The sequence below is a fragment of the Lynx rufus genome, unplaced genomic scaffold, assembly GCF_022079265.1.
Source record: "Lynx rufus isolate CCGP_SWC_20201006 ecotype Redwood Valley unplaced genomic scaffold, mLynRuf1.p SCAF_34, whole genome shotgun sequence".
Lineage (NCBI taxonomy): Eukaryota > Metazoa > Chordata > Mammalia > Carnivora > Felidae > Lynx > Lynx rufus.
Genome location: NW_025814850.1, coordinates 3,236,805 through 3,260,809, shown reverse-complemented (window position 1 = coordinate 3,260,809; position 24,005 = coordinate 3,236,805). Strand labels below are relative to the sequence as shown.

At 50.3% G+C, this 24,005-nt stretch overlaps 1 protein-coding gene across 1 annotated transcript in view; it reads left to right on the top strand.

The window, feature by feature from the left end:
- Positions 1–7,044: 7,044 nt before the first annotated feature.
- MAP3K14 (mitogen-activated protein kinase kinase kinase 14) overlaps positions 7,045–24,005 on the top strand; it is a 44,111-nt gene continuing 27,150 nt past the window's right edge. The window contains exon 1 of the mRNA XM_047093282.1: positions 7,045–7,129. The gene's annotated coding sequence lies outside the window, so the exon portion shown is untranslated. The remainder of the gene's footprint in view (positions 7,130–24,005) is intronic.

Sequence of the window (24,005 nt, the reverse complement as noted above, 5' to 3'; positions counted from 1 at the left end):
CGGGCTCCTGGAGTGGTTGACAATAAGGAGCCACGGATCAAGGTTCTTGATCTGAGGAATGGTTTTGAGCCAATTCAGTTCAACACACATTTACTGAATACCAACTCACCGGTTGGCATTATAGGCTATCTTCAAGGCACTTAAACTGTCTGTTAAGGAGATGAGGCAGGCAATCACCTACGAAGTGTGATCTTAGAGAGGAAGCATTTCATCAGGGCCTTGGGGGATGGGTGTGATTTGGCAGGCGGAACCAGCAGGGTGCATTTCAGTCTGCAGGACTGCTCCCCCCCCCCCACATGCACCACACACGGGGTGGGTTGGGCAATGGTTGGTAGAACAGAAGGGTGTCCGCAAGGAAGTTGTAAAAAGTAACAGCAAATACTAAGGTGGGGCTGGGCTGTGAGGACCTTGAGAGCCAGATAATAAGCTTGTACTTTATCAGTAGGCAATGGGGAGCCACTGAGAGTTTTGAGCAAGGCAGTGACAGGACAGAGTAGGAAGGATTGGAATGACAATGATAGGAAGCAAGAGGAGTGGTGAGACGTCACCAGGGCACTGGCAGAAAGGGGGGACACAGTGGGCATTATGGAGACAGAGTCAACACAGCTTGGGGGGAGCTGGCAAGAGGAGGTGATGGAGGTTCCCGGGGTGGAAGGTGATGTCATTAACAGGGAGAGATGGGTGAGGAACAGGTTTGGGGCACTGTGTAGACAGAGCTGGCGATGCCAGGTGGCTAGAAGTAGAAATGTTTGACAGGCCCCTGGAAATTCCAGTTGGAAACTCGAGATCGAGGTCAGAGAGGAAGGTATTAATTTGGAAAACAATAACCAAGAAGGACAACTGAGAGAGCCAGAAGCACCTTGAATACATTCTGTCCCAAGCTGACACACCTGTTCCTCCCAGAACCTCCCTCCTGCCTTTGCACGTTATTCCTTCGGCCAGAATGCTCTTCCCGCCTCATTCACCTGGCTTGCTGCTAGTGTGCCTGGCAGCAATCTGTTCAAGCATCACCTCCTCCAGGAAGCCTTCTTGGATCTCTTCTATGTGTTCTTATCTTACCCAGGGCTTCCTTCTACCCTCCACACTGTACGGCATCCCTCACTTAGTAATAAGCATTTAAGTTTCCTGCATGTCTTCTCATGGCTTGCTAGCTCATTTCTTTTTAGTGCTGAATAATATTGCATTGTCTGGATATATCACGATGTATTTATTTATTACTATGGAGACAGTACAAAGATCAGTGGTTGCCAGGGCTGAGACAGAAGAAAGGAATGAAGAGACAGAACTCAGTGGATTTTTAGGGCAGTGAAAATACTCTGTATGATGCCATCATGATAGATATTTGTCATTATACATTTTCCAAACCCATAGAATATACAGCTGCAAGAATGAACCCTAATATGAACTATGGACTTTGGGTGATTAGGGGGTCAGTATAGGTTCATTGGTTGGTTGGTAAATTATTTAAAAAACACCACTCTGCAGGGGTGGGTGCCTGGATGGCTCTGTCGGTTAAGTATCCAACTCTTGGTTTCGCCTCAGGTCATGATCGCACGGTTTCATGAGTTCAAACCCTACATCGGGCTCTGCACCGGCAGCATGGGGCCTACTTGGGATTCTCTCTCCCTCTCTCTCTGCCCCTCCCCTACTTGTACCATCTCTGTCTCTCTCAAAATAAATAAGAAACTTAAAATAAATTTTTTTAATAAAAATAAAAAACACCACTCTGGTGGGGGGTGTTGAGACTGTGGGAGGCTGTGCATGGGTGGGAATGGGGATACATATGGGAAATCTGCACCTTCCACTCAATCTTGCTATAAACCTAAAACAGCTCTTAAAAATCTTAAGTCTTTGGGGTGCCTGGGTGGATCAGTCAGTTGAGTGTCCGACTCTTGATTTTGGCTCAGGTTGTGATCCCAGGGTCATGAGATCAAGCCCCACATCAGACTCGGCACTGAGCATGGAGCCTGCTTGGGATTCTCTCTCTCTCTCTCTCTCTCTCTCTCTCTCTCTCTCTCTCCCTCTGCCCCTCTCCCCTGCTCATGCTCACTTGCTCTCTCAAAAAAAAAAAAAAAAAGTTATGCCTTTTTTAAAAAAATGCCCGTGATGGCTGGTAATATTTTCTCTCTCCCTCCTCTTCACCTTTCAGGTCTCAGCTTAGTTTCAGGTCTCAGCTTAGCTCTGCACTGGTGAATGATCCCTGCAGTCTCCCAGGCTGATGAGAGGCTCTGGCAGAAGACCAGAGAGTGGAAGATAGAAGGAAAGGAGACTCTTCATCCTTCTTGGTCTGGAGTAATGTCTACAGAAGGAGTTGTGTCTCTTCTTTGGTTCCCACTTGTTCCAAGAGACCCTGGCCCCCAGCCCCTGATTGCACTGCTTCCCCCCTCAAGAACCTCCAGCCCAGGAGTAGCAGTGGATTCCTGAATATCTGGCCATCTCCTCCTGGGCTTCTCAGCAATTCCATCCTTTACATAACCAATTCCTTGCATGTTTAAAAACTCAGAGTGAGTGCTGCCTGCCTACTTGGGCCCTGCCTGATACAATCTATTCTATGCTCCCTTTTGTTGCCTTCATCACCTGGAATGACTTAGTCACTTGTTCAACGTCTGCCCACCCACTAGACTGGAAGGTCCTTAAGGGCAGGAAGAGGTCTAGAGGTTCTGCATTCCCTAGGACCTGGCCCGGCAGGTGCACGGAGCATCACATTTGTGATGGCTGCAGATGAGAGCTGAGATGAGGTCATCCGACAAGGGGGCGATTAGGGTATCCATGGAGAAAGGGGGTGGTGGGCAGAAACCAGACTACAGGGGAACCTACAAGTGGGAGATGAAACGGATATCCAGCGTACCAAGAAGTTTGGGAGTTGGGAGGGGAAAGAAGGTTTGGCCAACAGTGTAGGGGAAAGCCAGGATGGGAGAAGGGGTTTTTATTATTATTTGTCTGTTTTTAGGCTGGGGAGACTTGATCACGTTTGGAGAGAGGAAGAAGATAAAGGGGAGGAGTTCAAGGGCAGGAGAAGCTGGGACATGGAGTTGGAACACGTAACCACAATGGTCCCTCAGGAGGACTGAAGCCACCAGGAGGGTTGAGGCTGGTAAGGAGAGGGGACTGGAGGCAGGGAGGTGAGTTAGGAGGGGATAACCAGTCAGGAAGTAAGAAGAATTTGAGTCAAGCCTTAACCCAGGGCTCCCTACGAGGGCTCCCAAGTTGGGAAGGGTATCAGAAAGGACGTCCAGGACCAGCTCTTGATAAGGTCATTTTTGCTCAGTGCCCCACAGAGACTCCCGGCCAGTCAGCTCCATCCTTTGCAGAGATGGGCACCTCTTCTCCTTACCCATGTCACCGTGGCTCCTCCTCTTCTCCAATAGGTCTATGGTTCGCCATGCCCCTGTCCATCTCCCCTGTGGTGGGAATTGGTGGAAGATGATCAGGGTCCAGGATCTGCATACAATAGTGTACTGATAAGTGTTTAACGACCCGCTCGGGGGGTAGGTAGCCCTGGGTTATCCTGTTTGCCAATTTCCACAGTGTAAACACTCTCATCTTCTCCAATATTAAGCTACCAACATGAGGTCACTGAAGGCGGAGTAACAAACCACTGCCTGCCTCCATTCCCTCTCCTGCCTCCCCAGCCCCCCCACAAACCATCAGACTGGGTGGCAGCAATGACAGGTCCAAGCCAGGGAGGGCGGTGACAGCACCATGGCTGTGGCCCCCGTCAGGCTCTGATGGGGAAAGTAAAACTGCCTCTTCTCTGGGAACGTTCACCCCCAGCCCCTAGTCATCTCTGATCTCAGCCTCACATCTGAGTTCTTCGCAAGTATAACTTCAGGATCTCACAGGAATTTGGAGCCTGAGATCCACAGACACTCAGATGATTCACTAGCCACTTTCTCACTAGACATGACTGGACACCGTGAAGCGTGCTGACTAAGGAAATAGAAACCGGAACATAATTTCCTTCATTCCAAAGCAAACAGAAGAGGCAAAATGATCAAAGGAGCTTCGAGCAGTGTCTCACCGATGCACACAAGTCACTTACTCTTCTACAGAACTGATGGGCAAATCGCTCCCTGAAACCCAAAGGCTTTTTGCAGAGTCCTGCATGCAGGAGGACAGGGGCCTTGGGGCCGCACCTGGTTTGAACCCCAGCTCTTCTGTTATAGCAAAGTGACCTTGGGCAAGTCACTTCTCTCTGAGCCTCAGTTTGCTCATCGGTAAAAGAGGGTTGATGATAATAGTACCTACTCTATGGGGTTAGACTGTAAGTGTTGTCAACTGGGGGGGGTGCTATTCTGCTTCCTTGGGGACATGTGGCAATGTCTGGAGACATTTTTTGTTGTCACAACTGGATGTGGGGGGGTGGTGAACAGAGGTGAACAGAGGTGCTCATTAACATCCTACGACGCGCATGAGAGCCCTCCACGACAAAAAAGTGATCCAACGCAACCCCAAAGGTCAATAGCGCCAGGTTGAGAAAGCACACACGAGAGTGAATATTCAGGGAGGTCACCCCACGAGGCACTTAGAAGCGTCTGGTGACGTTTTTGCAAGGTCTTAAAAAAACAGAAGTCGCTATTCTTTTTGGAAGAGCACAGTTTACCCCTTTTCCAGACCTGAACCATTGGGGTAGGATGTGGAAATCCTTGAGTGCTGAGAGCCTGGCTCCCTGCTCCAGGTGTGAGTCACCCTGTAAATGTCTATGTCTTTTACTGAAAGCAGAGCTGGGGCTGCCCAAGTGACTCAAGGCTAGAAGGCTTTCCAGGTTGTTGTGACTTAACTGGCTGGGCTGGGAGGAAATAATTTTACCCTGAAGCTCTCCTTCCAAGACATGTAGGCATCTCAAGACTCAGAGAATCCGAGGCGCTCACTTGGAGTGGGTATTATGTTGTTCCTCACTTCACAGCCCCCCGGACACAGCGGGGCTTGGAAAGGCCTGAGAAAGGTGGCCGAAACCACGAAGCCCTGCTTGTCCCAAATGCCCCCCTCACTGGTCTGTAGCAGTTTGTTCCTTGCTGCAACCTGATGTGAATTTCCTTTATGGGAGTTGCAACTTGGGGTCAAGCCGTCACTTTCTCCCACTAACGCACACTAGGGTTAGTGGATAGATTCTAAGACAGATCATCTTGACGGGGTGGGTAGGTACATGCAGGGGACCCCAAACCAAAGAAGTGTCAAGGCGAGCTGGGCAAAGTATGTGGGCATTGGGTGTCTTAAAGCAACGATGGCAAGCCAGGGAGCATCTGCAGACTCTGGGCCTGTGCCCACGTCTTTCCTGAGAAGTGGTGTGCCCAGAGGCAAATAGGTGGTGGGAGAGGCAAGATACCAAGGTGTAAACCACCATCTGGCCACGCTCTGCCTCTCCCAGAGTGACTGAAATGAAAAACCCTGGGGTTGGAAGGAATTTTAGGGGCCCCCAGCTTCTCTCTTGCCCGCCATCTCCCAAGCTGGCCAGTGGCAGAACCAATTATACAGCAGACGGCGTCCAGCTCCAAAGCATGGGCATTACTGAGGACCACAACTTCAAATGCTTCAGGGTCGACAAGGATGACTGACATAAGCTAAGTGGCTGGGTGTAAGACAACACAGGCAGAGGTTGTGAGGAACTGCTCTAAGGCATTTAAATTTAAAAAAACAAAACAAAACAAAGCATTCCGCCAGCCAAACAAAACATATCTGTGGCCTGAGTGAGTGGGTGAGGCCCTTAGGTTGTGAGTTTTTGACCCCTGGCCTCGGGTAACCCCCAACAACACGGACCTCCAAAAATAGGCTTTGAGCTACCACAGACCGCCTCAAAACGACAGCTCCTGGGGTCTTTGTTCTAACACTTCCAGAGATGGCATGATCCTTGCTTCCCAAGACGATCTCAGATTGGGCCTGCCTAATCCCACCACTGGATTGTTACCAGACCTGCCTGCTGTGGACCACTGAAGGAGGTGGGGTGCCCGGATAGGGGTGTATCTTTTATTTTGCAAACTTTTTTTTTAGGTTTGTAATTTTTTATTACAAATAAAATACAAGCTCACAGTGGAAACACTGGAAAACACAGATAGGCAAAGTTTAGAAAAGAAAAAAATACCCCTACCTCCCTAACCACTCCCCACTCCCCATTCAGAAAGAAGCACTGTTGACACCTTGGAGCATATTCAGATTCCAGGTCCTTTTCTTGCACAGGTAACGTTCCAGTCTTCTCTCTGGCTCTGTAACCTGTAAACCCAGCGAGGAGATGCTTCGCGCAGCGCTCTCACCACGCTGCTCCCTGGCTGTAGAAAGGGGTTGCACCACTCCATCAGCAAGCTCTCCTCAGGCCTGGATTTCAACACGTCCTGGATCCAGATCCAGGCCTGGATCTGACCCATGAAGGGCCGAGGCTCCCCAATCTTCTCAAGGTAAGGCATCAGAACCTGTCTTACTCGTCCTCAGGGAGTCTACAGCGCGGGGCACACAGTAAGTGCTCAATAAAAGTGTTTCTACTCCTCCCCGCTCCCCCGCCCAACCACCACACCGAGGCTAATTGCAAAGAGGAAGCAGAACCAGACCCAGGAGCGTGAGCGCCTCGTCGTCTCCAAGGTAACCTTAGTCCGAGGCCTAGGGGGCCCACGCATGCGCACACTCGCCCTTCCTCCCCGTAACGTCCAGAAGCACGCAACCCGTAAAAAGACTGCCAGAAGCCCAGCGCGCATGTGCGGTTGCACCAACACCCCGGCCGCCTCCGCCTTCTGTCAATCTGTCCGCCTGGCAATCTCTGCTCTATAAACACCGTCCGGAAATAGTGCCCATTTCTGGAAACAAGGCCTTGTTAGCCAATCGTTGCTAGGGGGCCGTATGACGGGGCGAGACGTCTCATTGGTTAGACTGGAGGAATGGGCGGGGCCAAAGGCGGAGGTGCGGCCAAAGCAAGGAGGCGCGAAGCAGGACAAATCTGCAGCCGCCGGGGGAGGCGTGGCCCCGGGGGCGGCCTGGAAGGCGGTGGAGGGGGGGAGGGGCCCGAGGCGGTGGCGGGGGGCGGGGCCCGAGGCCGGGGCGGGGCGACCGTGGTCCCGGAGCACAGCGGTCGGCGGCCGACGGCGGGAGACCGCGGGCGAGGGGAGCGCGACACTCGCTGGTTGGGGAGATCGGCGCTCAGCCGGTAGGTGACTGAACGGGATCCCGGGACCCCGAGCGGGGCGCCGAGGGAACGGCGGGGAAGAATCGCCCCACAGCCCGGGGTCGGGCCGCGACCTGGCCCGCCGCCCGGAATGGTGGGGGTCCGCGGCGCGGACGGTCGGATCCACTCGCGCGCGAGCCCCCGGCGGCCGGCCGCCGGCGCTCGCTTCGCTCCACGCTGCCAGGGCCACGGTCGCACGCTGCGCTCGTCTCGCACCCCCGCAGGCCGCACGCTCGCCGAGAGCGCGCATAGGGGCGCCCTGCTTCCCCTTCCCCAACGCAACGCCCCCATTGCCCCCGCGCTCAGCCTCCCCTGCCGCCAAGCCCGCCCCTCCTACTCTTCTCCCTGGGTGCCCGCAGGGTGGGGGTTCGCCTCGGCTCGGGACGGAAGGTGGCGGATGCACAAGCGCCCCGGATCTGTGCGTCCTCTCACCTGCTGTGGCCGTGAAACCCTCGGCCTTCCCTTGGGAAGTTCTCGGGTCACACCCCGAAGCGGGGAGAAGGAGCGGAGCTTGCCCTTGGCACCCGGTGGGGCAATGCTGGCCACTCTCGGCATCCTTTCTCACCCTGACCCTTCTGTGATTCTTTTGTCCGCTACGCTCAGGACTTTATCCGGGTCCCGTATAATGTTCCCATCTTGGAAGCCCACCAGGCACCAGGTGGAGAGAGGCCGCTTGTAGAGTGCAGTCTCACCTGCCCAGAAGCCTCCTTGGTGCTGGGCAACTTCAGAAGTGCTTCCCTCCTAAATAGAGTTAAAACTGTTGCTTTCGGTCTTGAACGGTGTGCTGGGGAAGTAGTGTGGAGAGCAGAGGATAAGCAGAGAAAAGGTACAGAAATCAGGGGTAGAAGTGGCAGGATTATTTTTAACTGGAGGCGGTGAACACCAGTGGCTTGATTAAGGAGTCTAAGCCAACGAAGTTAAACGGTGAGAAATGGGGCCCGCTACAGACGAGCAGTCTGAAGTTCATTCCAGGAAAAATGTTGAAAACCGCTTGACTAGAAACACAGTCTCTGAAAGATTAGAGGGAGATAGTATCTTAACATTAGTGATGTGTTTTTTACTTAGTGTCTTCATACCTGTAACCTCCATTTTCCTTCAGACATCTGCAGGAAGACATAGATGGTATTGTCCTGTTTCATAGGTGAGGCACCTGGGGCGGGTGGGGGTGGGTGGGTTGTAATATATTTTGCCTAATGCGTTCTAGCCAGGACTGAGGGTGAGAGGCCTGGGCCACTGGAGTCTTACCAGGGTTCCTTGCCCTGGACCAGGACCACATTATGGGACTTGGTTGCAGGAAGAAGGGAGAGGTCTGGCGTGGTATTTATGCTCTTGCCGTGAGAGGACAGGTGCTTGGCTTGCTTCCGATGTATTCGGATTTACTGTTGGTGTTTTTTAAGCGATGTCAAAGTCAGTTCCTTGGGTGTGGTGATGCCAGACCTCTCTCTGACACCTTTAAGACATCCTCATTTATTTTGAAGGGTGTGGTGAACTTCTCAGAAGGTCTCAAAATAAAAGTAACTTTAGAAATACGGACCCAGGTGTATGTTCCAACACTTTTGTAAAATCAGACAGCAACAAGCTGCCAACCTTTAGATCATCTTCTGACTGTTTTCAGATTATAAGGAGCCGTTCTGAAGGGGGTTTTTTGCCCCTGGTATTGTCTGTTAGGGTTTGTGGGAGCGGCACCACAGACAGAGACCCTGCCAAATGAGCCTTCATCTATTAAACAAAAATGTCTGGTTGGCCGTTTCGCCTCAACAGATGGAGGTTTGGTTCCTCATTTTGGTTCTCCTGTTGAACACTGACTCCTTTGTGATCTGCTTGGAGTGTTTATATATCATTTAATGTTGAGAAGCAGGCTGGGCCCTGATTGGTTGTCCAACTCCGGGCAACTGTTGTGATCCTTTTGGTTCATGATAACAGTTCATCTCGGCCAAGGTCTGGTGAGAGATCTGTAGAGATGGGAAAGACAAAGCTTCATCCAGCATTGTTTTCTTCGTTGTTGGCACCCCCTTAAGAGGGCTCTATCACTTTGGCCTGTGAAGTCACTGTTCATTTCCTATTTTTTTTCCTGTCTCCGCGGACAGCACACGAGCTTTTTGAACAGGTCTGCCTGCCTTGATGAAGAGCTGATAGATTCATATCAGTTGGCTTGACAGATGTTCTTTCCGGGAGGATAGTTAAGAAATCGTGGAAGCAAATTCAGTCCTACGTGAAAAGTATAAGTCAGCTTGATACTCTCATAGGCAGCTTGTTTGTACCAAAGGCTTCCATCATCTCAAAGCTGTTTTTTTTTTTTCCTGGCAAAAGGTTAAAATGCAACTAAAATTCTGCTTTCGTGATTAATAAGTCACTACCGCAGTTGTGTCTGATGCTTCCTGTTTGCCCCATTTTAGTATTTCAGTTAAACTGGAAACATCTGAGCACAATGGGCACTTTTGATGGCACCGGTGTGAAATTGGCGGGAAGGGAGACCCTTCCATGTCCGTGGATTTGGGGAACTCGAAGGATAGGCCGGGCCCTCTGGCCTGTGCACACCACACCGCGACTCGACTCGGAGGGAAAGGAGTGGAGGCTGGGCCCTCTCAAGGGGGTGGAGCGAGCGTTAGAAGTGATGCACGTGTGAAGGCTTATGCATTTACTTGGTGGTGCTGACTGAAATGTTGAAAGCAGTAGATCAGAAATAGAAGGCTAAACATAGGGCAACTTGGGTAGTAGAACATTTCAGTCGAGCTGAGTGAGACACCGACGTACGTTGGGCGGACGGTCGTTAGTTCGGGGCTTGTCTTCCACACCTGAGTGGCACTACGGAGAAAAGCCATTTTCCCTTCGGTGGCCTGTGTGTCCTTCTTTGTGTTCTAGTTGAACGGATCCTCCTCCCAGCTTGCTGTCTTATGGCTTTTAATCGCTTATCCTCCTGATATAAATCCCTTAAAATTATATGGCATGAAGAGTAATGGCACGTTGTAGCCACTTTTTTGTACTTTTTTTATACTTCTACTTTGTCAAGAAAGGCAGGGCCGAAGATCAGGAAAGGGAAGCCTCCTAAGGAGAAATAGGGCACACAAGATTCTTCAGGAGAGCACTGTCATGCCCAGAAGCTAAACACACGTTTCTTAACATCTGTTTCACTGCTTTTTCTACTAACTTACTCATGAAAGGATAAGTTGGGTTTTTTTCCCCCCCAAACATGCCAATTTTGAATGTGACTACACCGGGGTAGCTGCTGTGTTTCTCTGTTTATGCTAAAATAGTAATGAGTGTCATTGACAGCGATCGAGTGGCATTGGTTATTCACAATTGCTCGTTACTAAGAGGCTGACCGAGGACTAGCACGTTCTCTGGATGAGTCTACTTGTCTTCATTTTGCAGATGGCAGAAATTAGGGCCGAGTGGTCAGGTGATTTGGCCCGAGCAATAGAGCAAGTCTGGTGGTGTCTCCGGGGTCAAATGTGGGGGTTGGGGCTGTCATGTCAGACAGACCTGGGTCAGGTGCAGCTCTGCCACGGTCTGCCCGTGTGACTCAGGCAAATCACTTCGCTTCTCCAAGCATTGGGTGCCTCATCTATACACGGGATCAGAAATACTTCACAGGGTTGTTTTGAGTAGAAAATGAGAGCATCTGTGCAAAGTGCTGAGCTCCGTGCCTGGCACGTAATAAGCCGCAGGACACAGTGGCTTAGCAGTAGTGGTAGCTGCCTTTTCTTCTGGAAGATGATGTCAAGAAGGGTCAGACTGCCTGACAGGGCAGAGTCATTTTCTCAGTAGGACCTCCGGGGGATGTTTCTTCTGGGCAGAGGTTTTAGCTGTCACGTTCTCCCCATCTTACACTAGATACTGTCCTCACCACCCTCCAAAGGAGCCTACAGAGGCCCAGGCTCTGCCCGATCAGAGTGGGGGATCCTAGACCTAGGCCAGCCTCGGCCCTCCCAGGACTCTGAGCCAGAAGCAGGGCTGGGCCTTTCTTTCTAGGCCTCCCTTGTGTCCCCCATGTGGTGCAGCGGGTCCCCGCCTTAACTCTGGAGATGAAAAGTAGGAAAATGCCATATAGAACATAAGTCAACAAGGACTTGTTCTTTGTTTGAGGGACTCAAAGGGAAATTTTGGTTCTGAAGAAAGAGGGCGCCTGGGTTGGGTCAGTCGGTTAAGCGTCCAACTCTTGGTTTTGGCTCATGATCCTGCGGTTGGTGAGATCGAGCCCCGTGTCCGGCTCTGCACTGACATCTCGGAGCCTGCTTGGGATTCTCTCTCTCTCCCTCTCTGTCTCTGCCCCTCCCCGGTTCATGCTTTTTCTCCCTCTAGAAATAAATAAATATTTAAAGAATGAGAAGTCACCCAAGGTGGAAAAAAGTTTCACGTTACATTTTAAATTCTTTTTTCCTCTTCTTGATACAAAACAAAAATATAGGCTCCCACCAGGCTGACGTTCCCTTTAAATAACATTTTGTTTTCTCTTGGGGAAGCTGCCTTCATGGCCAGAGTCATTTCTAAAGTGAACCTAGTTTTTAGAAAAAATAGATCACCGGATGTCAAGCCTCATGTGGAGCTCAGTTCAGATGAAAATGAAACCAGCAGGCCCGGAGTGGTAGCCCCACACTTGACTTCAGGCCGGAGGTGAGAGGCAGCGTGTCTGGACCCGGCTCACTAACTGGTCGGCCCCACAGAGTGCATTTGATAGGTGCCTTAGTCATTTTCCAGGCAGCTTTGCTTAGGTGAGCAGAGCACTTTCTCCAGAAGGTGAGTCACCCGTGCAGGGGTGTAGGTGACAGGCGACTTATTCCCCGGCACAGTCACAGAGGAAGTCTTGAGCAGACCTTGTCAGAGAAGCTCTCTGCCACGGGGCACCTGGCCGGCTCCGTCGGAAGAGCGTGCGACTCTCGATCTTGGGGTCATGAGTTCGAGCCCCTCGTTGGGTGTAGAGATTACTAAAAAAAAAAAAAAAAAAAGTGTGTATATATATATATATATATATACACACACACTTTATAAAAGAAGAGACAGCTCTTTGTCAGAAATCACTTTCATTTCAGCAGAAGGGATTTGGAGGCAGGGGTTGGAGCCAAGGCTTGCCAACCGACAGATAGATGGATCCCCTGACGGGGGGGGGGGGGGAGGGTTGGGGGGGGGTCATGTGAACAAGGCACAGAGCCCAGATCAGCAGTGTCACTGCACTCCTGAGTCCAGCCACCTTGAGGGTGGAAAATGGCCCACTTCCAGTGACAGTCAGCAAAGAAGCTGGAGGGGAGCTTTGGCTCCAGGGAGCTGGGAAACCCCTTGGCAAAGAGCAGAGAGATACAAACCATACTTTGGTGTGAAAAAGGGAACCCTTTTCTACCTGCCTCTCTTTTTGCCACCTGAGTTGGAAGGCTGTAAAGAGCTGCGGTGATCAAGAAGGCTAGATTCAACCCTGGACTTCAGAACAGTGTCATTCCAAGCCCACTGCCACCTCAGTTATCGACACTTTCGGGACCAGCGTTTGGGCCCAGAAAGAAGGAGCAGAGGAAAGTCCTGAGACACCCCTGCCAGCCAGTTTCTGGTTCCTATGGCTTCTGTTCACCCTCTCAGCACTAAGGCCATGACCAGCTATCCATCAAGACAAGGTTTGTTCAGACTCTCTCTTCTAGACCAGTGTGGTTGGTGTTCAGCTTGACTGCTGATCAGGGACATCTGTAGGCAATGTCCACGGTTAGCCTCAAAGTGGCCTTGATTTTATTGAAGCCTTCGGGGGGAAAACTAGTATTACCTTGCAGGTGGTCACAGACTCCACCTCAGCCCCATCTGCACACCCCATCAATCTGAACTAGCCAGCCCTCACTTCAGGCAGGCATGGCTAAGTGACCTTTAGGCCTCAAGCACTGTGTCAAGAAAGAGCTATTAGAATTACAGCCTAGAAATGATCATTATCATTTACATTCTCCCCTATTTTTCTTTATTTAAAAAAAAATGATTTTTATTTTTATTTATTCATTTGGAGAAAGAGAGAGCAAGCAACCGGGGGCGGTGGGGGGGGGGGTGGTCAGAGAGAGAACTCCAAGCAGGCTTCTCGCTGTCAGCACGGAGCCTGATGCGGGGCTCCAACCCGTGAACCGCGAGATCATGAGCTGAGCTGAAACCGAGAGTCAGATGCGTAACCGACAGAGCCATCCAGGCACCCCTCCCCTATTTTTCTTAAGGTTTATTTATTTATTTTTGACAGAGAGAAAGCACGCAAGCAGGGGAGGGGCGGAGAGAGAGAATCCCAAGCAGGCTCTGTACTGTCAGCTTAGAGCCCGATTCAGGGCTCCAGCTCACAAACTGGGAGATCACAACCTGATCCAAAACCGAGAGTCGGACACTTAACCGACTGAGCCACCCGGGCGCCCTACATTCTCCCCCATTTTACAAAAGAGAAAACTGTGGCCCAAGGGAGCAGAGTTGCCTAAGGCCACACGGCCAGTTAATGGCAGTATCTGAACTAAAGCCCAGGCTCTTTTCACTATGCTGTGCTGCGACCACGGAACAGAGGAACTGCCCCCGGGGTAGGAATTGTACTTTTTCACTAGTTCCTCCTTTATTCCCCCACCTTGGCCCCATGCCTCTCAGCCTTTCTGCAAACTCTGCCAGACCTGGGAGGGGTAGAGCCAGAACGGCAGCTGCTGTGGGTCTAAGAAAAAGTCAACAGAAAGCTATTCATTTGATACTCTCTTATACCACGAAGTTTGTGTAACCAAAAGGAGGTCAAGGTTGATAAGAAAATACAAGTCTGGGCAGGGTTACCCGGAAGTCTCAAAGGTTGCTTGCACCTTTAAGGTACCTTCCTACCTCCCCAAGCAGTATCTTACCCAAAGTGGGTGTCCAGTTACTATTAATGACTGATTGCGAGGGGACAAAGCCATGGGGCACCAAGAAGCCCTTCTGTATCTTTCCGCCGTGAAGAAGAGACATGTCGCCCGTGGCATGCAGGTGGCCGGGAAAGCCAGAGCAGTCGGATGTCATTCCAGCTGGATGCCTCCAGCAACTCTCAGCAAAGAAGCTCTTCCTCATGGGCAGAGCATGATGTCGGATCGGGATGGTGGCCCCTGTAAGTGCAAAGAGCCGTTGTGTCTGCGATTAACCACCCACCTGATGCTCTCATTGATGTGTCCTTTTACTGGGCCAGAATTTGCCAGTACTCCTAGGTCTGCTGGTCAATACCAGGGATGACCTGGGGTGGGAGGGGTAGGAGGAAAGGGGGCCTTACCCAGCCTCAGATGAGGATGTCATTACCAGTTAAGATTAGAAATGGACTTCTTTGGCCCAAGAAGTGAGTTGGATGAACCAGGCTTCTTGAGCCCATGCTCAGTAGTCCCAGCTGGTAGGTGCTGTACTTTGAGAGGCAGGAATAGCTTTACAGAGATAAATGTAAAAGGCGGAGATTTGTGTATGTACTACCTCCTAGCAAGCATATGTGCACACATCGGAGCCCAGATGGATATTGCCTAGTTCAGAAGGGTCACCTTCTCAAAGACTTGGAAATCATTGGGTCTCAAGGTCAGCATTTAGGAAAGGGGACAAGGGCGGCTCAGGACCCAGCTTGCATGACACCTCCTTGTACCCCCGTATAGTCAGAATACAGGCACCGTGCTGGGGCACCTGAGTGGCTCAGTCGGTTAAGCGTCCGACTTCAGCTCAGGTCACGATCTCACAGTTCATGGCTTCGAGCCCCTGCGTCGGGCTCTGTGCTGACAGCTCGGAGCCTGGAGCCTGTTTCGGATTCTGTGTCTCCCTCTCTCTCTGCCCCTCCCCTGCTCGCACTCTGTCTCTCTCTCTCTCTCTTAAAAATAAATAAACATTAAAAACTTTTAAAGAAAAAATGAAGAATATAAGCACCGTGCTGTGACCCCTGGTATAGGGAGCTGTCTCTGCCCCTTCCGGCTCACCGAATGAATGGCCGGTCTGGACACTCAGACACTAGGCTGGCCAGACTCTTGGAGCCGAGGCACCAGGTTTTTCTTCAGGAGCGCATCAGTCACCCTTTCGGTGAGTGCTTGCCAAGAATGTCACGGTTGTAGGCTCTGGCAGGTGCTAGAATATAGAAACGAGGATAACTGAGGTGCTGCCCTTGAGGAGCTCACTGTGGTGGGGACGGGGCGGGAGGAGACAGACCTTGCAGGTGCTAAATAATGAACCGTGACTGAGGAGGCTGGAGAGGAGCCAGGAAGACGTGGTGGCCCGGGGACCCTCCTTGTCCTGCGGGGCCCTGTACGGTCACACACACAGCTCCTCGGAGGCAAGGAGCGCCGCCTCCCATTCTGCAGGTGTCCGGATGGGAACACCCTCAGCATTTCTCATCTTGGGCTCTTGTACCACTTGTCAGCCTGGAAAAGGAGCTTGAGAACAATCTGGAAACCTCAGCACTCTGGGAGAAAGGAGCATAGTTGCAGAGGCGTATGGCAGTCAGGAGAAACGTGTGCTTGCACATGGCTCAGAGCAGAAGCAGACCACAGAGAGCCAGCCATTAAAGACGTGGCTGACTTCTCCCAGCCTTCCAGGCTGGAATAGAGAAGGCGGTGACACAGTGACCGATCCCATGTGCTTGGTGCCACTCCGACACAGGTTCGTAGGCAGATGATTCAAAGCCTGACCCATGACAGTGCTTCTTAATAACCAAGTTCAGCATTCCAGAAAAGCCTTTCCAGGGTTACGACGGTGAAAGCCTTGTGAGGGCAAGGACCTTGTCTGTCTTGGCCACCGTGGCATCTTTTGGCCAGCACAGCACCTGGAGAATGGGAACCACTGGCTAAGTATTTGTGGTCAAGTGAATGTACAAGAGTAGCATCCATATTCCTCCTTCTAGGCCCTGACGGCCTGAGAGAGCCACAGGCTATTCGCGGTTTCCCCTCCTTTACCGAGGATTACTCTGAGAGCCTCTGGAATATTCCCCGTTATCCCACAGGTCCCAAGCCTTTCTTCCCTTCCCAGAGGAGGGCAAGAATGTGACTGTATTATAAAGGGCTGTATTATACAGGGACGCGTCAAAGTCACCTTTGCTGCTCATGTCCTCAAGTCGTCCCTCAGGCCAGTCGGCCAAAGGGTATGGTATGGCAGCATCTGAAATGAAGCCATGGGCGGGGTTCCACTGCCACGGTGCTTCCTTCCATTAACCCCCGCGCCTTGGAAGTCTTCTGTGGAAAGCCGAGTTGTTTGGGTTTCTTGTTTATTCTAAGGTTCCTCAAACTAGTTCCTCAATTTCAAAACCAGTCACCAGTGACTACAACGAACTTGGAGCCTCCTCCCTTACAGGGAGGCTGAGCCTGTCTTTCTCCATCTGCTCTGAATTACAGGTAGACCCTGCTCGAAGCCAGTGCCACTTGGGAAAACCAGAGACAAACCCAGAGAGGAGGGGAATAAGTGGTTGTATTTCAGTGGGATTAACCGTAGCCCAGGGAACTTGCTCCCTTGCTCAGAATCCAATTCAAAAGGTTAAACAAGGAGAGCTGTTTTTCACAACCATATGTTGCTTGTAATGATGACCTCAAGGCTTGGCAAGATCCAGAAGTGCATTTTGACTCATCAAAAGAAAGCTGATTGTGTTTGGCATGATTCTGGTGTCGGGGGCAGTTTATGGCACTGTAATCTTTGGAAATTGATCATTACTGAATGGTATCCCCTGCAGGCCCCCTTAATCAAAATGTTTAAATACACAAAATACCCCCACAGAACACACTTGAAATTTTTTTTACACAACATACATTAAAAATTCCTTGCCAGTTTAGTGTATAAAATGAGGCATGCGTGTGGTTGGGTTTTTTTTTTTTTTTTCCCCTTCAATACTACTCCCCTCCCCCAACGTTCTCCTGCATACCAATTCCATAATTGTCTGTGTGGGTCAGTGAGGCCCCAGTGGCATCTTCGATCCGCCATTGGCTCTCCTCCTGCAAAGGATTCAAAAGTTGAATTGAAAATGCCATCGTAACACTTCTTTTAAAGCGTCTACAATGCTCTTTATCAGGGGCCTGGAGGACAAGGTACTGGCGATGTTTATGAAGATGGTAGCTGTTAAAAAAAAAAACAACCTAGGGGGGCGCCTGGGTGGCTCATTGGGTTAAGTGATCCACTGTTGATTTTTTGGCTCAGGTCAGGGCCCCTCCCTGGGGTTTGCTTGAGATTCTTTTTCCTGCTCCCTCTGTCCCCGACCCCCCTTCAACAACAACCACAAAAATAACCAAACAACCAAACCAATAACAACAACCAAAGCGAAATAGCCTGGAGCCAGGTTTTCTAAAATGAATGGCTGGAGCACCTGGGTGGCTCAGTCCCTTCATTTTGGCTCAGTTCGTGATCTCATGGTTCGTGGGTTCGAGCCCCGCGTCTGGCTCTGTGCTGAGCGCAGAACCTGCTTGAGATTCTCTCCCTCTCCCTGTCTCTCTCTTTCTCTCTGTCTCTCTCTCAATAAATAAACATTTAAAAACATAAAGTGAATAGCAGATTTGAACTTTTTTTTTTTTTTTAATTTTTTTCAACGTTTATTTATTTTTGGGACAGAGAGAGACAGAGCATGAACGGGGGAGGGGCAGAGAGAGAGGGAGACACAGAATCGGAAACAGGCTCCAGGCTCTGAGCCATCAGCCCAGAGCCTGACGCGGGGCTCGAACTCACGGACCGTGAGATCGTGACCTGGCCGAAGTCGGACGCTTAACCGACTGCGCCACCCAGGCGCCCCAGCAGATTTGAACTTTGTCATAGAATGGGTCCTTGTGACGGGCCCAGGTATGTATTAGCTGATACCTGTGCTGGGCGTGGGTGGGCTAGGGAACGAACACAAGCCTGCCACGTGTCTTGCTAGGAGTCTTCACTCCCCATCGCCGTTTCAAGTGTCTTTTTTCCAGAACATCGGCCAACTGCGTTTATGCTCCCTAATTGAGATGCTTCCTCCTGGGTCAGTCCCTGGGTTTCTCACTAACAGACCTTTGGCTTGTGGCTGCTTCTGTGTGTGGGGGGGGTCTCAATTCTTTTTTTTTTTTTTTAATGTTTATTTATTTTTGAGATAGAGACAGAGCATGAACAGGGAGGGTCAGAGAGAGAGGGAGACACAGAACCTGAAGCAGGCTCCAGGCTCTGAGCTGTCAGCACAGAGCCTGACGCGGGGCTCGAACTCACGGACCGTGAGGTCATGACCTGAGCCGAAGTCGGCCGCTTAACCGACTGAGCCACCCAGGCGCCCCCCAATTCTTAAAGCTTAGATCATTTGAAAATAGGGCATCATGGTTAAGAGTATGTACTTTTTGACATAAGAGTCCTGTGTACAAATCCCACTTCTGCCACTTCCTTGCAGAGTAGCCTTACGCTGATCTCTTGACCCCCTGAGCCTCAGTGTCTTCCCCCACATAAAGGGGACAATATTAGCGCCTTGTTCACAGCGTCACTGTGAGGGCCCAAGAAATAGTACGTGCGTTACCTGATAGGTAGCATGCAATAATAGCTGCCATTATTATTTTTATTATTATTGACAACCGGCGAGTAATTAATGTGTATACACATAGCAGCAGCTTGTTGAAAACACTTGAAGATGTCCACAGGACGGCTAATTTCAGCGTGAGCTGCCCAGGAATTCTGGGTCCCGGGTTCATTACGCACCGCCCACAGCTCGTTCCTTAGTGCATTCAGAGCTGAGGCACGGCCAGCAGAGAAAGTAGCTGGAAGGCACGTTTCGAATGCACTTCAAAGAACATCCCCCTGGTAGGTTGGCCTTTCCTGGCTGACTGCTTCTGCCCTGTGGTCTCAGGATTCTCCCCTCCTATTCTGACAGCGTCTGTTCCAGACCTTCCTCCTGATACTAAGGCTGCTGGCTAGAGGCTTTGCAAGGTAGATTTCAGCGCTGCAGAGGCAAGGACTTTCAGACAACTGGTACTTCCAGGCCCAGAAGGGCCTGCTCATCTTGGGACAGCTTCCTTCTGACTGGAGGCTTTGCTCACGTTTATAGAGCACCCGCTTATTCCAGGCACAGTATTGGGCATTTAGAGATTGCTTCTTGCGTTTAATTGGCCTGTAAAATCCTGTTGTTTGAGCATCCCTGTTTTACAGATGAGACACCCGAGTCTCAGAGTAAGTGATCTGCACCTGGTCACACACCAGAGTGGTAGAGGCTCCAGTTCAAACTCGATCTTTTGACTCCAAGGCCGTCCTGTTAATGTAGTCAAGATGGCCGTCCTCAGGATTATTAAGTGATACCTTGGAATAAATGACCTCCAAAGGCCCTCTGATCCCAAGATCATTGTGTGATTGCTTTATCATTTATTTATCCAGCCATCCATTCTCACCAACTAGATTATAAGCACCTTGAAGGCAAGGATAACATCTTTCTAGTAAATAGCTGATATAACGTTTGGGAACCCACCTGTCCCGGACTGATCGATGCTGCCTACTTTTCTGACACATAGAAATGAGAAAAGAGCAAGCCCACGATGAAAAGGGTCACCCAGAAATTCCAGCCCCAGATATTTACCACCCAGAATTAACCTATACAAGTGCACAAAGAAGTAAATAAACGGTTGCAGGGGGAGTGGTTTTGTTTTTCGGTTTTTGGGTTTTTTGCGGTATTACTTACAAGAGTGAAAAGTTGGAAACGATGTGCAAGTCCATCCGTAGAGGAATAGATGAAGAAATGGTGGTATATTTATACCATAGAATCTTATGGAACCGTTAAAAAAAATGAGAGAGGGGCGCCTGGGTGGCTCAGTCGGTTGAGCGTCCGACTTCAGCTCAGGTCATGATCTCACAGCTCGTGAGTTCGAGCCCCGTGTCGGGCTCTGTGCTGACAGCTCAGAAGCCTGGAGTCTGCTTCAGATTCTGTGCCTCCCTCTCTCTCTGCCCCAACCCACTTGCATTCTGTCTCTGTCTCTCTCAAAAATAAACATCAAAAAAAATTTTTTAAAAAATGAGAGATCTAACATACACTGAAATGTAACAGTATCCATAATCTATTGTTAAGTGAAAGATGCGACTTGTACAATATTATGTATGTAGGGGCGCCTGGGTGGCTCAGTCAGTCAAGCATCCGACTTTGGCTCAGGTCATAATCTCACAGTTGTGGGTTCGAGCCCCACATCAGGCTCTGTGCTGACAGCTCAGAGCCTGGACCCTGGTTTGGATTCTGTCTCCCTCTCTCTCTTCCCCTCCCCCAGCTCACGCTCTGTCTCTCAAAAATTAATAAACGTTAAAAAAAATTAGAATATTGTGTATGTATAAGCCTGTGTTTCTTTTAAAACCAGTCCCGAACTCTATGTTTGTACATGAATGCTAAGGGACCTAGAAGGATTTATACCAAATTTAAGGGTTTCTTACATTGTAGGGAGGAGGCAATGGGGCAAAGCTTGCTTTCTTGCTTTCTTGCTTTCTTCCTTTCTTTCTCTATATGCTTGGTATGGTTGAAATTTTCACAGTGAACAAGTATTACTTTTGTATTTGAAAACAAAATATAGATTAAAAAAAAAAGAAACCAGGTCAGATATTACATCAGGAAGGTAGGAGAGATTAGCCAGAGCAACTTGCCTTCTTTGGGTTTCCCAGACTGAGCCCACCCCTCAGGTCCCACCCTTGACGTAAGCAGGGAAGGAGGGGCTGGTGGCTTTCTATCTGGTCCAGGGCCGCTGTGTGTCCCCTTGTCTGTGGGGCCACTTGTGCGCACAAGTATTTCTTCCATCCAGCACTAACACAGCCTCAGCTACTGCAACGCTTGTCTCCCATGACTATAAATAAAAGCAGGGAAGCAGGGGTCATCAGAGCTGAGGACGGCTGAGAGGGCCACCTTCTACTGCTTGAGTCATAACTGATAAAACCCACAGTCCCCAGCGGGAAACAAGAAAGAGAGAAGAATGAAAACCAAAACCAGAAGGATGGGCTTGCCCGTCTCCAGCCTTCTATGTTAGTAGCCGTGCTCCCAGAACTCACTGACCGACCACCGAGATTCTGGTGAGGTTTCCACTGGGGGCAGGAGGCAGCCATCACGTATTTATGAAGTCCCCCTCACAAACATGGGCCAGAATGCCTCTTAAATTCTTATCCCATACCAAGAGACCCTTTTCTAGTCATAGCTTGTTTTTGTTATACAAAGTAATACTCCCCAGAGGACATCTCTGGTGGGACATACAAGAAACCACTAACTGGGATCCCCTCAGAGGGATGGGGGAAGGGTGAGAAGGACTTACACTTTTCACTGTATATCTTTTCTGTTTCGTTTTTTTTTAATGACTTGGAAACATTATCTGTTAAAAAATGAAAACAGAGGGGCGCCTGCTGGCTCCGTCGGTTAAGCGTCCAACTCTTGGTTTCAGCTCAGGTCATGGTCTCACAGTTTGAGTTCAATCCCCTGCTTGGGGTCTCTCTCTCTCTCTCTCTCTCTCTCTGTCCCTCCCCCACTCACTCTCTCGGTCTCTCTTGAAATAAGTAAATCAACTTAAAAAAATTTTTTTAATTAAAAAAAAATGAAAACAGAAAAGTAATACATGATTGTTGAAAAAAAGTAGAAAAATTTAAAAAGTTGAAAAAAAATCAAAACACCACTAAACCCCAAGAGAGAGCTGTTGCCGCGTGTCTATGCTAAGTGTCTGCATTTTCATAAAGGTTGATGTAATACGCGGACGGACACATGCTAGGCGGGGTCATACTTTAGATATAATTCTGAATCCTTTCTCTGTTACTTCTGTGTTCCATTGGCATTTTTCCGTAAAGTTAAAAACTATTTGTAAACATTATTAATGGCTGTACCATCATTTATTTAATAATTATCCTCCCCCTGTCATTAGACCCTTTTGTTCCAGTTTTATCATAAAACACCCTGAGCGTCTCTGATTTGGCACCTTTTTCCATATTTCTGTTTGCTCCATACCTAGACACAATTCTCTGAGTTGTGCGCAAGAGAAATGGCTGTCTTCTCTTGGTGTAAGGGTTTCTCATTTCCAGAGTGTTTCATCTGCATTATTTCATTTGATGAGTAAAGAGTGTGAGAGTGTGGGGCGCCTGGGTGGCTCAGTGGGTTAATCATCCAACTCCTGATTTCTGCCCAGGTCATGATCTCACAGTTTCGTGGGTTCGAGCCCCGCATCAGGCCCACGCCAAGCCTGCTTGGGATTTTCCCTCTCTCCCTCTCTCTCTGCCCCTGCCCTGCTTGCACTGTCTCTGTCTCTCTCAAAATAAATAAACTGAAAAGAAGAAGAAGGTGAGGGTGTGGTTAAGGACCAGGGAGATGATGAGGAGAGCCGGTGCCATAAGCAGTCGGAAATGGAGATTGTTAGTGCGATAAAACCGTTGGGAGGGACTTCCTGGAGGCATAAGTCGCGAGCTTGGTCCATGAAGGAAAAGCAGGATGTCCAGGGTGACCCACACAAGGACATAACACACACAGGGACCTGTCGATTTGAGTCCCATGCAAGTGGGGTGTGGAGAGACCAGACTGGCCAGAGCCAAACCCTGTGTTTTTGTTTTTGTTTTTTTAATTTTTTTTTTAACGTTTTATTTATTTTTGAGACAGAGAGAGACAGAGCATGAACGGGGGAGGGGCAGAGAGAGAGGGAGACAGAATCGGAAGTAGGCTCCAGGCTCTGAGCTGTCAGCCCAGAGCCCGACGCGGGGCTCGAACTCACGGACCGTGAAATCGTGACCTGAGCTGAAGTCGGCCGCTTAACCGACTGAGCCACCCAGGCGCCCCCAAACCCTGTGTTTTTAGGGAGATAGCGGTCGGACAGATTATGGACCACAGAATTGATACTGGGCCCAGAAGCCGTGCCCAGCCAACAGATATCTCTGAACCTGAGGTTATGTTAAGGATGTGATGTTTTGAGATTAGCTTGGGATGGGAGGAGGTCTGGGAGAAGCTGGAAGTGAACAGACACGAGGTGGTTGCCTTGACCACCTGAAGGGGCCTACGGACCGCAGTGTGTCTGCACGTGCGGGGCCAGCCGGCGTCGGCGGCCGTGTAGTGGCAGTCGGGGGACAGTCGGAAATTTCATTCCATACATTGTGTTTACCCCGGCAGTTTGACCCGTGGCCTTGGCGAGACTGAGGTTTTGCGGGCATGTCAGGTTTTTATTTTACAATTGATCGGTGAGATTTTAATGATTGATGTGCGTTCACATTTCCTGTCCTCCTTAATGGGAAACGCTTAGGCGGAAACTGCCCTCCTGGGAAGCAGGCCTCAAGCTGGCGCGTGAGGCCGGTTTGGAGATTCCTCCGGCTGAGTCTCAACTCAGAGTGCTCCTTCCTCCTTCCTCAGACGTGTCTCTAGGTCCCAGAGCTGGCTCAGCCTCTCGGCCTGAGGGAGGGAGTTAAGCCAGCCTCCCCCAGGCCTGCGGCTTTAAATGCTGTCAGCCCTGGCGGGAGATAGGGTGCTGGGAGGTGGGGTGGGGGTTCTGTCCTGAGCGCGCAGTTTACATTTAAACGCCCACGTCCACCCCCCTCCCCACCCCCACCCCCGTCTGCCCCTACCCCTACCCTGTAGGTTCTTCCATCTTCTGGAACTCTGCCTCTGAATTCTACCCCTCTGGCTAAGAATTAACCCCTGCAGTTGCATCGGGACCAAACACATTTCCGTGATCTGGTACCCAGACCCCATCTGCAAACTCCTTGGGGCTCCCGGACCTCAGCTTTGCCCACCAGCAACTTTGAGCTGTTTGAGGCTCCTAGACTCACCTCAACTTTTGCCATTCCCTCCACCTGCAATACCTTCTCCTTTTTTCTTGGGCAACTGTTGCTCGCCCCTTGAGATGTAGCCCGAGGGCTTTAGGAAGCCCCTCCTGACACACACCAGGCTGGGCCAGGTGCCCCTCTGCGTGTCCCCATTACATCTGCTGTGTGTCTGTGTGGGTCATTGCGTGACCATATTGTATTGGAATTTTCTTTCTTT